Source organism: Dermacentor silvarum, chromosome 1, assembly GCF_013339745.2.
Source record: "Dermacentor silvarum isolate Dsil-2018 chromosome 1, BIME_Dsil_1.4, whole genome shotgun sequence".
Lineage (NCBI taxonomy): Eukaryota > Metazoa > Arthropoda > Arachnida > Ixodida > Ixodidae > Dermacentor > Dermacentor silvarum.
Genome location: NC_051154.1, coordinates 277,727,672 through 277,740,219, shown reverse-complemented (window position 1 = coordinate 277,740,219; position 12,548 = coordinate 277,727,672).

Here is a 12,548-nt window from a genome sequence, read left to right as displayed (position 1 = left end):
ACTGTTGCGCACAATTCACCAGACGCACTGTTCACCGCGTTTAAGAGTTCACTTTATGCACTTTTCACCACCTAATGCACTTCATTCAGCTGTTCACAATGTTCACTAGTTCGATATTATATGTTTCGAAACACTCTACATAAATAAACTTTGCATCAAAGCATGTTTTACAATATTCTACCTACTCCATATGAAAACTTTCTCACAACACACATTTGTAAAGACTGGTAATTCAATTGTTGTAGGGCATTCCTAAATTATATTTCTTTTATACCCGGCCGGTTATACCTGTTCACTTTTTCCGCCTTTTCCTAAGCTCCCATGCATGCCTACTTTCTTTCTGCTTCCTTATCCCTCTTATGCCAGCGTATTTCTCGTGCAGCTTGGAAGCTCTCTGCCTTAACCCTGGCTTCATCTTTTTCTTTCGCGCACCCATCTCATGCGCACGCGTTTTCTTGCGCTGCTTTCCTCTCAATCTCCTGCGAGTCATCTTCCCACCCTTCCGTGTTACACATCTCGGGTGATTCGGGTATCTGCCGCCTTTCTCGTTGCTCTCGGAGTCTAAATGAGTCATCATATCTGGCGCCTGGTGAACCCTTGAATCATTTTCCACTACCAACCCCACATCATTCCGAGGTGAAGCTACTTCCTGCTCTACTCTCTTCTGCTCCTTCATTTTACATGCCTCAATCGGGATGTCGGCCATCCTCCTATCCTGGTCACTCTGAACCAAGGGTTCCTCAGGTGGTGTGCTTCTCCACTATGACGTCACTGGTGTTCTCTACTCTGCCTGTGTCTCTTGACATCTCTCCGCTGTCAGGCTGTTCTACTTCACTAACGAGCCTGCTCTCTATCTTTTTGTCTGCCTCATTCTCTTTCATTTTCGATGCCTGTGCTCTCTCTTGTAGCATCCTTATTCCTCTCTCTGGAAACTGTTTTCTTTCTTCGTAGTCTTTCTTAGCTGTAGCGCTTTCTGCTAATGGAGCTGCCTCGCTTACTTGACACCGAATTAAGGCGTTAGCCCACTCATTCCTTGCCCAGCCTTGCCCGACCGCTTTTCTCTCAACGCGATGCGAATACGCATCTAAATCACCTCGACGCTCATGAAACGGAGCCATCAACTTCCTGGGGCAAATCTGTTTTGGCCTGGGCGAAGTAGAGTCGGATGACGCCGCATTAGGGAAAATCGACCCCTTGCGAGACCTGGCGTTCATCTCCGCTAGTTTTAACTTAAGTTCCAAAATTTCTTTTTCGCGCTCATGATTTTCGCGTGCTTGTTGCTGCTGCTTATCCCGTTCTTGCCGAGCATATTCAAAGAATGTCATCGCCTCCTCCTTAGTCATGTTCAAATCCTTTGCTATTGCCGCCAACCGCTCCAACTCCATCTTTACAACTCCCGACTATCGGTGACTGGGCCGTATCAATCCTGGCAGGCTCGCCAATATTTGTCACCTTTACTTGGGAGTGTGGAGAGTTGCGTGCATGCGCTACTCTCGATGGAGGAGAGACACGACTGGCGGCACAGCAAACGAGGATTTAATACGTACAGATACGGTGAACACACGCGACACACAACACTAAAGCCGAAAGTCAAACCAAAGGCACGCGAAACTAGACATAACACGACGAAAAATCGTACTTAATGGAAAATCCAAAACTAACTAAATACAACACTTTTAACCAAGAACTATCTCATTTCTGGAGCCTAGCTCCGCCTTATAAGTCCCTAGGTCAGTCCTAGCCTTCGCTTTTAAAAGTCTGACCACCCTGGCCCCGGCCTAACTGCGTCGATATCAAAAACGTGTGCTCTTACGGGCCGCCGACTTGACGTTCCTCACGTCGGGTCCAAGTAGTGTTCATTCGGGTGTTGTTGCTGCCGTAGGTGCTGACGACTCGCGTTGTCTCTTTTTCGGCGGTGAGCTCGTCGGTTCGTCGGTGATGAGCTGGTCAGCTCGTCAGCGATGACGTTCGCCGTAGCTTAGGCCCACCTGCCTAGGCCTAGCGTCGGGATGCGTCGCAACTTCTTCAGGAGTGCCGACGTGTCGTCCCGAGGAGATTCCAACGTGCCGGTCTGCCGCAGAAGGGGGATCCTCTCTGGGGTGCCTGGTCCTGCCGTGAGAAGCTGCAGCCCGTCCAGGAGCCTCGCCCGAACTTGCCGAGGTCGACGGCCACACCTTGGACGGGCAGCGTCGCGGACTCAACCAGACCCCCAAGTCTCCCGTCGCCAGAACATAGCTGGAGATGCGACCTTCCTGACCCGGTGCCACGTTGAAACTCAACGGACAGCGCCGTTCATCCCTCGACTATGCCTCGGTTCGTGCGCCTCGCGCGCTCGCGCCGTTCGGAAGACCGGGCATCGCGTGCGCCTCTTCTTTTTCGCGCCACTGGCGGCCTCTTACATGTGACAATATATATATATATATATATATATATATATTGTCACGTAGTAGTGACGCTGAAGTAAACAGTCGTAAAACTGTGTATGACGTAACTGATTCTTTATTGGGCGAACCTGTGCCCACAAAAGCAAGCTACACTCGAAGCACAACGAAAGCGGCGAACACAGTCGGCGATCGTCGAAAATCTGCTCAGCGGCGAAACGCGTCGGCTTTTATACATGAGTCATCGAACGTTCCAGATTATTCCCTGGTGCCCGCGTGTCTTCCAGAAAGTTCTAGACAATTCGCGTCGGTTCTAGACAATCAGATAAAATAAGCGTCGGTGAAAACAGGCAACGGAAAGAAGCATCGATAACGTTCTAGAAACTTCCGATACAGGCGAGCAATAACGTTGAACATTTGTTAGCCGATGGAAAGCGGCCACCGGTGAAAGATAAACATGTATACTTGTGATGATGATGATTGTTGGAGTTTTTTGGCGCAAGGGCCAGATGTGGCCAAAGAGCGCCAAGGCGATGATAAAGACTTGTCAGTGGTACATGAATGGTGAATTAGAAGGTTTGGATAAAACAGATGTGGCATGGCTGTAAAGAGGCCTAAAATAGTCGCTGTAAAATGCGTAAAATCTATAGGTACTAAGAATATGGCAATGACTAATGAAGTGTGCTATGGATACGAGGTATGCATTGTGAAAGATTGATGATATACTAAGATATGTCAGAGGCTAAAAGTTTCAAAAACACTAATGCCTTAACAGAGCCCTTGAGATGTAAGGGCCTGGAGGCATGTGCTATATTCTCACAGTGGCATCCTCTTGAGAGAGGATGCATTACGTATTTCTTGGGCTTATAACATGCAAGACAACATCATTCAAAAGGCGAGGACTGCTTTGGTAATGAAAAGCGGTTCTTTGCCAAGAACATAGCGGGATGAAGAGGGATAGAACAGCGGTATGCCAGAGGAAAATGTTTCTTCCTCTCTCTCTCGGCTTCCCTACATTCCAGGAGGACGTGAAGAACGGTGAGCCTCTCGCCACATCTACCACAGGTTGGAGGATCATTACCATTCAATAGAAAATTGTGGGTACCATATGTGTGTCCTATTCTGAGGCGACAGAATAGGACATCAGTTCGCCGTGTTTTTGATGCAGCGGGCCAGAAACCTAACTGTGGCTTAATCAAGTGAAGCTTATTATTTGTTTGCGCATCCCACAAGCGTTGCCAGTAGCTTCGCAGTTTCTTCCGCAAGAAAGGTTTCAAATCTGTTACAGGGACAGCAACGGTAGGATTAATAGCGTGTGATGTTATTGATGTGGCCATTTGGTCGGCAAGAACATTACCCTCGATGTCTCTATGCCCAGGCACCCAGCATATTATGATTTGTTGTTTAGATGCATAAACAGAGCAGATCAGTGAGTAGAGGTTCATAATTACAGGGTGTTTATGTTTTTGCGGCATCATTAACGCTTTAACAACGCTTAAAGAGTCGGTAAATATTACAGCCTTTTGGAGTTTCAATCTATCAATGTGTTTCACCGCCGATAGTACTGCATAGGCCTCTGCCGTAAAGATGCTTGTGTGGGGATAAAGTACATCGGATTCCGAGAAAGACGGACCGACTGCCGCATAGGAAACACCAGCATGTGACTTTGATGCGTCTGTGTAAAATTCAGGGCAAGAGTATTTTGACTTTAGTTCTAAAAAGTGCATTTGAATGTGTGCATCTGGCGCGTGTTTTGTGACTTCAATAAACGATGTGTCACATTCAACCAGCTGCCACTGCCACGGCGGTAGCAGCTTCGCTGGAGGCATTAGGCAATGTTCAAGTAGTGCAGCACCCATTTCTTCACTGAGCTTTCTCACGCGTAGCGAGAAGGGCTGCTTCGCTGTTGGTCGATTATTAAATAGTGTGGCAGATGTGGTATCGTTTATGGTAAAATAGGTAGGATGTGTACGGTTTGAATTTATTTTAAGGAAATATGTAAAGCTGGCATAAGTCCTCTGAAGGTGGAGCGACCACACGTTCGCTTCCACATAAAGGCTTTGTACGGGGCTTGTCCTGAAGGCCCCAGTCGCGAGGCGGATTCCTAAATGGTGAACAGGATCCAACATTTTTAAAGCGCTGGGTGCAGCAGACTGGTAAACTATCGCCCCGTAGTCAAGTCGTGAGCCGACAAGGCACCTGTACAAGTTCAAGATGCATTTCCTGTCACTGCCCCATGTCGTACGCGACAGCAGCTTCAGTAAGTTCATTGTTTTCAGGCACTTAGCCTTCAAATATTTGATGTGCGGAACGAATGTGAGTTTTGAGTCCAATATGATGCCTAGAAACTTGTGCTCTTTGCTTACAGGTAATGTGGTACCAGACAGCTCAATAGCAGGGTCTGGTACTATTCCTCTCTTATTAGTGAAAAGGACGCATGTGCTTTTCTGTGGGCTCAACCTAAAACCGTTTTCATCAGCCCATTTAGCCACTTTATTTAAGCCATGCTGGACATGTCGTTCGCAGACAGCAAAGTTGCACGATTTAAAACCAATCTAGACATCATCTACATATACAGAGTAGAACATCGTCCGTGGAATAGCCGTGCGTAGAGAATTCATTTTCACAATAAACAGTGTACAGCTAAGCACACCGCCTTGCGGGACACCACTTTCCTGGGTGAAAGACCTAGACAAGGCTTGGCCCACCCTTACACGAAAGGTACGGTTAGAAAGGTAACTTTGGATAGTACTCAACATGTTGCCGCGGATACCCATAGCGGAAAGGTCTCGGATAATACCAAAGCGCCATGTGGTGTCATACGCTTTCTCTAAGTCAAGAAATACGGAGAGAAAAAACTGTTTGTGTATAAAGGCATCCCTTATGATTGTCTCCATGCGGACAAGGTGGTCTGTAGTCGACCTACCTTCTCGGAAGCCGCATTGGTAAGGATCTAGTATGCCGTTGCTTTCTAGGACAAAAATTAGACGCCGGTTAATCATCTTTTCAAAGAGCTTGCACAGACAGCTTGTCAAAGCAATGGGTCTGTAGCTACTGGGCAAGGACGGGTCCTTGCCCTGTTTAAGTACGGGGATTACTATAGCTTCTTTCCAAGAAGATGGAATGTAACCAGCGGCCCACATGACATTAAAAAGAGAGAGGAGGGTCTCTTGTGTTTCAGGGTGTAGGTGCTTGATCATTTCATACATGATACGGTCAGCACCTGGTGCTGAGGTGTTGCAACAAGCGAGAGCAGTTTTAAATTCAGCTAAACTAAACGGGCGGTTGTAATCTTCATTTCGAGCACATTTCCGATTAACGGGCTGTCGCTCTGCACGCTCTTTGAACCTAAGGAATGTTTGTGTGTAATGAGATGCACTGGAGACATATTCAAAGTATTCGCCCAGACAATCTGCCTGATCCTCCAGGCAGTCTCCTTGGATATTCACTAAGGGCGGCGGGTTCGTCTCACGGCCCTTTAATTTATTAACCCTATTCCATACCTTTGCCTCATCTGTGTAAGAGTTTATACCAGAAATGTACCTCTCCCAACTCTCTCTCTTTGCACGTCTACGTGTCCTTCTGCCTTGCGATTTAACCTGTTTAAAATTAATAAGGTTTTCGGCAGTAGGAGAATCGCGAAGTAATCCCCATGCTTTGTTTTGATTTTTGCGCGCTTTACGACATTCTTCGTTCCACCAAGGAATGCGGCGTTTCTTAGTCAGTCCGTTAGTTTGTGTAATACATTTCGTAGCAGCATCAATAATAAAACCTGTTAGATATGTTACGGCGTCGTCTACGTTAAGAGCAACAATGTCATGACGGCCTAGGTGTGTCAGCTCTCGGAACAGTTCCCAGTTGGCCGAGTCTACGCTCCATCGAGGTGATCGTGGCAAGCATCCATCTTGTTTCGTTGAGTTTAACATAATTGGGAAGTGGTCGCTTCCATAGGGGTTCTTAACGACGGACCACTCCAGGTAAGGCATTAGTGTGCTCGACACTATGCTTAAGTCTATGGACGAGTATGTGTTGTGTGTAATGCTGTAGTATGTAGGTTCTTTCTTGTTCAATAAACATTCACCTGAAGAAAACAGAAAATTTTCTATAAGGCGCCCTCGCGCATCGCAACGAGAGTCGCCCCACAGGGGGCTATGGGCATTAAGATCACCTACGACTATGTATGGTGGAGGAAGTTCATCGATGAAGCTCTGAAACTGCGTTTTGGAAAGCTGATAGGAAGGTGGGATGTAGACAGAGCTAATGGTGACTAGCTTACCAAACAACAATGCTCGGACAGCAACTGCCTCAAGGGACGTTCGGAGGCTTAATTGCTGACATGCAACGCCCTTACTGACCATTACGGCTACACCCCCCGATGAGGCGAGAGCGTCGTCGCGGTCTTTGCGGAAAGTGACATATTGCCTTAGAAAGTTTTTCTGTGTTAATTTTAAGTGTGTTTCTTGTACACACATCACCTTTGGATTGAATTTGCGGAGGAGTTCTTTTACATCATCAAGATTACGTAGAAGTCCTCTCACGTTCCACTGTAACACTTGGGTATCCATATTGGAAGAGAAGTTAGTGATGTGTGCAAAGAGAAATAGAAGTTACTTCACGGGACCTTTCCAGGCCCCGTGATGGGGGTTTTGCCTTTCTTCCCGACGCGCTCGAGGGAGCTGCGCCGTTCTTTGGGCGTCTGAGACGCCGGTGGTTTGCTTGTGTCCATCACCTCGTCTGAGGCGGTGGATAGTGCCCGCTCAGCGGGGACATTCGCGGGGATTTCGGGCCTTACTGCACGGGCAGTGGCCCTGGGTCCAGCAAGCCCGCGGGTCTGCTGGCCCTCCTTGGCAGGGGGCGGAACAGCGCTGGCTGCTCCAGCCGGGGGGGCTGGTGACGTGACCGCCGTCACACTCCGTGTGACTTGGGCGGCCGCCGGATGATGTGGTGCTGCCCCCCGGCGCGCCACATCGGTGTATGAAGGACTAGACTGATTGTGGAGATGGAAACGCTTACGTGCCTCTGGGAAAGATAGGTTTAGTTTAACTTTCAGTTCTATAATTTGCTTCTCTTTTTTCCACGAGGGGCACGATCGCGAGTAGGCGGGATGATCTCCTTCACAGTTGGCACAACGGGTTGCTGAAGTGCAAATGTCAGAAGCGTGTTCATTTGAACTACACTTAGCACAAGTAGCGCGCCCTCGGCAGTTTTGCGACCCATGCCCAAAACGCTGACACTTGAAGCATCGGCGGGGATTCGGGATGTATGGTCTGACACGTAGCTTGCAGTAGCCAGTTTCAATTGATTCTGGTAGGTCGCTAGTTCCGAAAGTAATGATAATATGCTTGGTAGGTATTTGCTTATCATCTCGCCTTAGTGTTATCCTCTGCACCTTGACTACGTTCTGGTCTTGCCATCCTTCAAGTAATTCACTTTCACTCAGTTCAAGGAGGTCATCTTCCGAGGCGACACCGCGCACTGTGTTCATCGACCTGTGTGGACCCACTGAAACAGGAATGTCTCCAAATGCCACAAGTTTAGAAAGTTTATCGTACTGTAGTTTGTCGCGGACTTCAAGAAGAAGGTCGCCACTTCCCATCTTTGTTACCTTATAGCCTGGGCCGATTGCTTCCTTGAAAGATTTTGCTACAACAAAGGGTGAAATCATTCGGACTGTCTTAGTATCGTGTTGACTATGTATTACATGGTACTTGGGAAATATTTCTTTAGGTTGCAAAAAAAGATTGAAAATTTCATCGGTGCGCCCCCTTTTCAGGGAGCGATCAGGTAGTGAGGGAAAAGCGTTAGCCATATAAAATTGCAAAATTCGGCGGCGATGGTAGCCACCCACCACCGAGCCCAACAAGGGGACGCTACAAGGTTGGAATACTTGCAGACGCCAGCCATGCATCGCCGCTATAACCTAATATGAAATACCCAAGGTTGGATAAGTACACTAGGTTAACCCTTGCCGCCCAGAAATTCAGAAGTGAGAAGAAGTGACTAGAAGACAGGAAAGATAGAAAAGCGAGAAAGACAAAAGATTGAAGAGGGGGACAGGAAAGGGCGACTGCCGATTTCCTCCAGGTGGGTCAGTCTGGAGGTGCCGTCTATGTGAAGCAGAGGCCGAAGAGGCGTGTTGCCTCTGCCGGGGGGCCTTAAAGGTCCAAACACCCGGCATCGGCTCAACCTCCAGGATCCCCCTTTCCCCAGACACGGCTAAGCCGCGCACGGCTACACGCAGGAGGGTCCAACCCCCATGTGCTCGGGTACGTGGTGGCGCAACTCACCAAACGCCTGCTTACGCAGACGCCCCTGCGGGGCATGTATACTTGTCAATATATATAACGAATCATCGTGCTCATATATATAAAACAATTCATCGTGCTCACATTATCGTCACAGTAACTGCTACAAACTACCGCAAGCTGCCCACTGCGGTGGCGAACCAGCGCCCAAATTGATGCACTCGCGAGGCTATCGATAACGCCGCCCGAGCCGTCGCAGTCACAATGGTAAAGTTTATATATAGCACAAAATGCGAATTTACGCCTTACCGGTAATACAGATAGCAAGAACTCCTTTAGATTTACGCTATGCAGTGAAATAACCCGCATAGCGTAGGCGCAAGACTGCAAAACATTTCAGGTGAGAATGTTTGAAGCGCCATCTCTCGGAGGCGACATCAAGGACCTCAAGCGGAGCCGTCATCTGAGCCCACTACCCCTATTCTAGAACACTATAGTCCGCGGGTAGCATACGTGGTTGTGAACATCTCAGCGAAGTTCTGCTGTCGTACGCGGTCCGTGGAGCTCGCAAGCAGAGCGCGAAGTCACGTTTTTCTCAAACGCTTTCGTTTCAAAAACCCCATGATCCACGCCCTTTTATGTGTGCTTTTTTTCGTAATAAAGCGCACTTCAATACGTGGCTGCTATTGGTCGCTTCGGTCGACTACACCGTGGCCGCCGCGAGGGGTCACCACGAGTCCAGTGGCTTAGCGCACTGCGGCTCTCTGAGGACAGCCGCGTTTGGCTTACGTTTAGCGCGGCGTAAGCCCCAAATCGGAAATTTGAACTGCGCGCCAGGGGTGTCGTCTCGGACGTCGCAGTGACGTCACCGCCGTAGCCTTCGCAGTGCAAGGCTTTGGAGGAGGAAGGGGATCACAATAGAGACTGTGTTTGATTGCCTATAACTCCGCTTCTGCTCAACGCATTGAAGTACTTTTTGCGGCAAAGTGATTCTGAAAGAGCCTATTTTCACTTCATTTTCATTTTCATTTAACATTTCTTATACGCTCAAGGCCTGTGAAGGCTTTATAGAGGGGAGTGGGTTACAGGTAAATTCAAACAGTAAGTATTACAAGAGAAACAAGTACAACATAAACAATTTGACAAATAATTCAGTAGGAATACAATGAACAATGAAAAAAAAAGCTATTACAATAAAAAAAGACAAGATATACAAGTACATGAAACCGCATTCTAGCAAGTAATGTTGGTTAAGGCATCACGAAACAAGGAATTATCGCTGATCGATACAATGTTTGCGGGAACGTGGTTCCATTCTAGTGACGTCCGAGGTACGAATGACAAGGAAAATGCATTTGTGCTGCAAGAAGGGACGTGAACCTTGTAAGAATGATCGATGCGACGAGATACGTAGTGTAGAATATGAATGAATACATCATGCAGTGTTGTATGGTGAACAATTTTGTGAAATAATGATAAACGGGAAACTTTACGTCGACCTGCAAGAGATGGAAGAGAAAGGTTAGTTTTCATGGCTGTTACGATGGCAGTTTTGTTGTAATTCGATGGAATAAAACGAGCAGCGTTATTCTGAACTAATTCTAATGCGTTAATTAGGTTTAAGTTATTAGTGTCCCAGACTGATGTAGCGTATTCTAATTTCGGGCGTATTAAAGTTTTATAAAGCAATAATTTCAAAGAGTATGGTGCCTTAAAAAAGTTTCGCCTTAAGTAACCAAGAGCGCGGTTAGCATTGTTCACTATATTATTAATGTGGGTTGCCCAGGTAAGGCTGTATGTGATATATATATATATATATGAGCATACTTCAAATGTTTTTACCACTTCGATAAAAAGTGGTTCTTAATAAAGTGAACCTTTCTAAGATATTGTTTAACTTCTTAGACCACAATCGCACGTACACTTCTATCGAACAAGAATGAACTACCTCTGAGATAGTTTGGCGCCAGTTTCTTTTATGCCAAGAATGCTGGAAACTGATATGAATTATTATTATTATTATTATTATTATTATTATTATTATTATTATTATTATTATTATTATTTGTTTTGAAAACATATATACACCTGACAGGAAAGGGAAAGCTAGGAGCAGGCTTATAGCATTTACGTAATAACCACAATCTCTCTCTATGTTGCACGAAAGGTTCGATTCACATAGACTGCAAAACAGGGAAAAACTTTTGTTTGGATCATGCACAATCGCTTCTCGGCCTTTTGGCTAAGATCAAATGAAGGAAAAACTTTTTTAGACGCATCAAAGGATTTTAAGGTGACTCTCTTGATTATGGGACCTCGCAATTATGGATTTGGTAGTGGCATGTCTCAGCGGTCATTTCGGAGCAATTCGGCTGCTTCACAGGTAATGCGACATAATTTAATTAATAGGTAATAGGCAATGCGAAATAAATTAAGAGCATAGGTTAGTTCCTAAAGGGATTTAAGGTGGGGATGGGGGGGGGGGGGGGCGAGTTGGTTGCTGCATCCCGCATTCATGCTTGCAGCGCCGATTTGAAAAAAAATAACTAAAACGCTTACACAGAAGGAAACAAGTAGACTGGACGAGTGCCGGGACATTAGGACTACTTTGCCGCTGTTAAAATATTTGCCGTAACAACTTTAATGTTTTACAGGACCTCTGAGTTACTGCGCCAAGCGCACTGAGGCTTCAGTTGAAGGATAATATAATAGTAACGTCTTGGCGTGTACATATAAGGAATATTGGACTGTACACCCTTTCGGGGGGGGGGGGGGGGCATCTCTTCATCGTTAAGACGGTAAGAGGCAGGAAAAGAGCGGTTTGGATAACAGAGCAAACGGGGATAGCCGTTAAGTTGACATCAAGAGGCAAAAAAATACAGCTGGGCAGGCCATGTAATGCGTAGGATAGATAACCGGTGGACCATTAGAGTTACAGTATGGGTACCATGAGAAGGAAGCGCTGTCGAGGAAGGCAGAAAACTAGGTGGGGTGATGAAGTTAGGAAATTTGCAGGCGCACGTTGGAATCAGCTAGCGCAAGACAGGAGTAATTGTAGATCGCAGGGAGAGCCTTCGTCATGGAGTGGACATAAAGAAATAGGCTGATGATAATGATCTCTTCATCTGTCTTACTTGTGTTTCCCATCTTGAAATCAGCACTCGCAACTTACCCGCCAAGAATGCCATAAGTGATAATCGCAAGTGTAGAGCGCAAACGTTAAACCTGGACGAGATAAGCGACAAGGACAAGCGCAGGAGTTCGCTTGTCCCTTTTCCCTTGTCTCGTCCGCACTGTACACTTACGATTACAAATCGCCAACTTGCTCGATCAGCCGTCCTGCCACAACTCACGCTAATAACGTACATGCCATTTGTGAGCACTGAAGAAAGCAAACGTACACAAGGTAGATGTTTATTGTGTGAGGATAAGATAAGCCAGAGATTGTATAAGAGTGTACAGTTTCACAATGCGCCTTGCCGTCAACACGGATGTCATTTAAATTTCCTAACTTTTCTACGTCTCAATACAAATAAGTCAAAAGATTCATGAATGAATTAATTCCGTGTTTCACACGCCAAACTCACTATTTGATTATGAGGCAGGCCGTAGTGGGAGACTCCGGAATAATTTTGACCACCAGGGGATCTTTAACGTGCCCCCAATGCACGGTACACGGGCATTTTTGCGTTTCCCCCCATTGAAGTACGGCGGCCGCCGCGGCCGGGATTCGATCCCGCAACCTCGTGCTTGGCAGAGCAACAACAGCGTCGCGAAGCCACCGCGGCGGCTTAAAAAAAGATATTCATCGTATTTTCGTCTCTTTCCAGCAAGGACAGGGGTAAGTGCCCCCAAGCTCCCTTTTCCCCTCTTCCTAGCGTCTGTCCTCGGCGTCGTTATGGTTACCATGACTTGATTACGT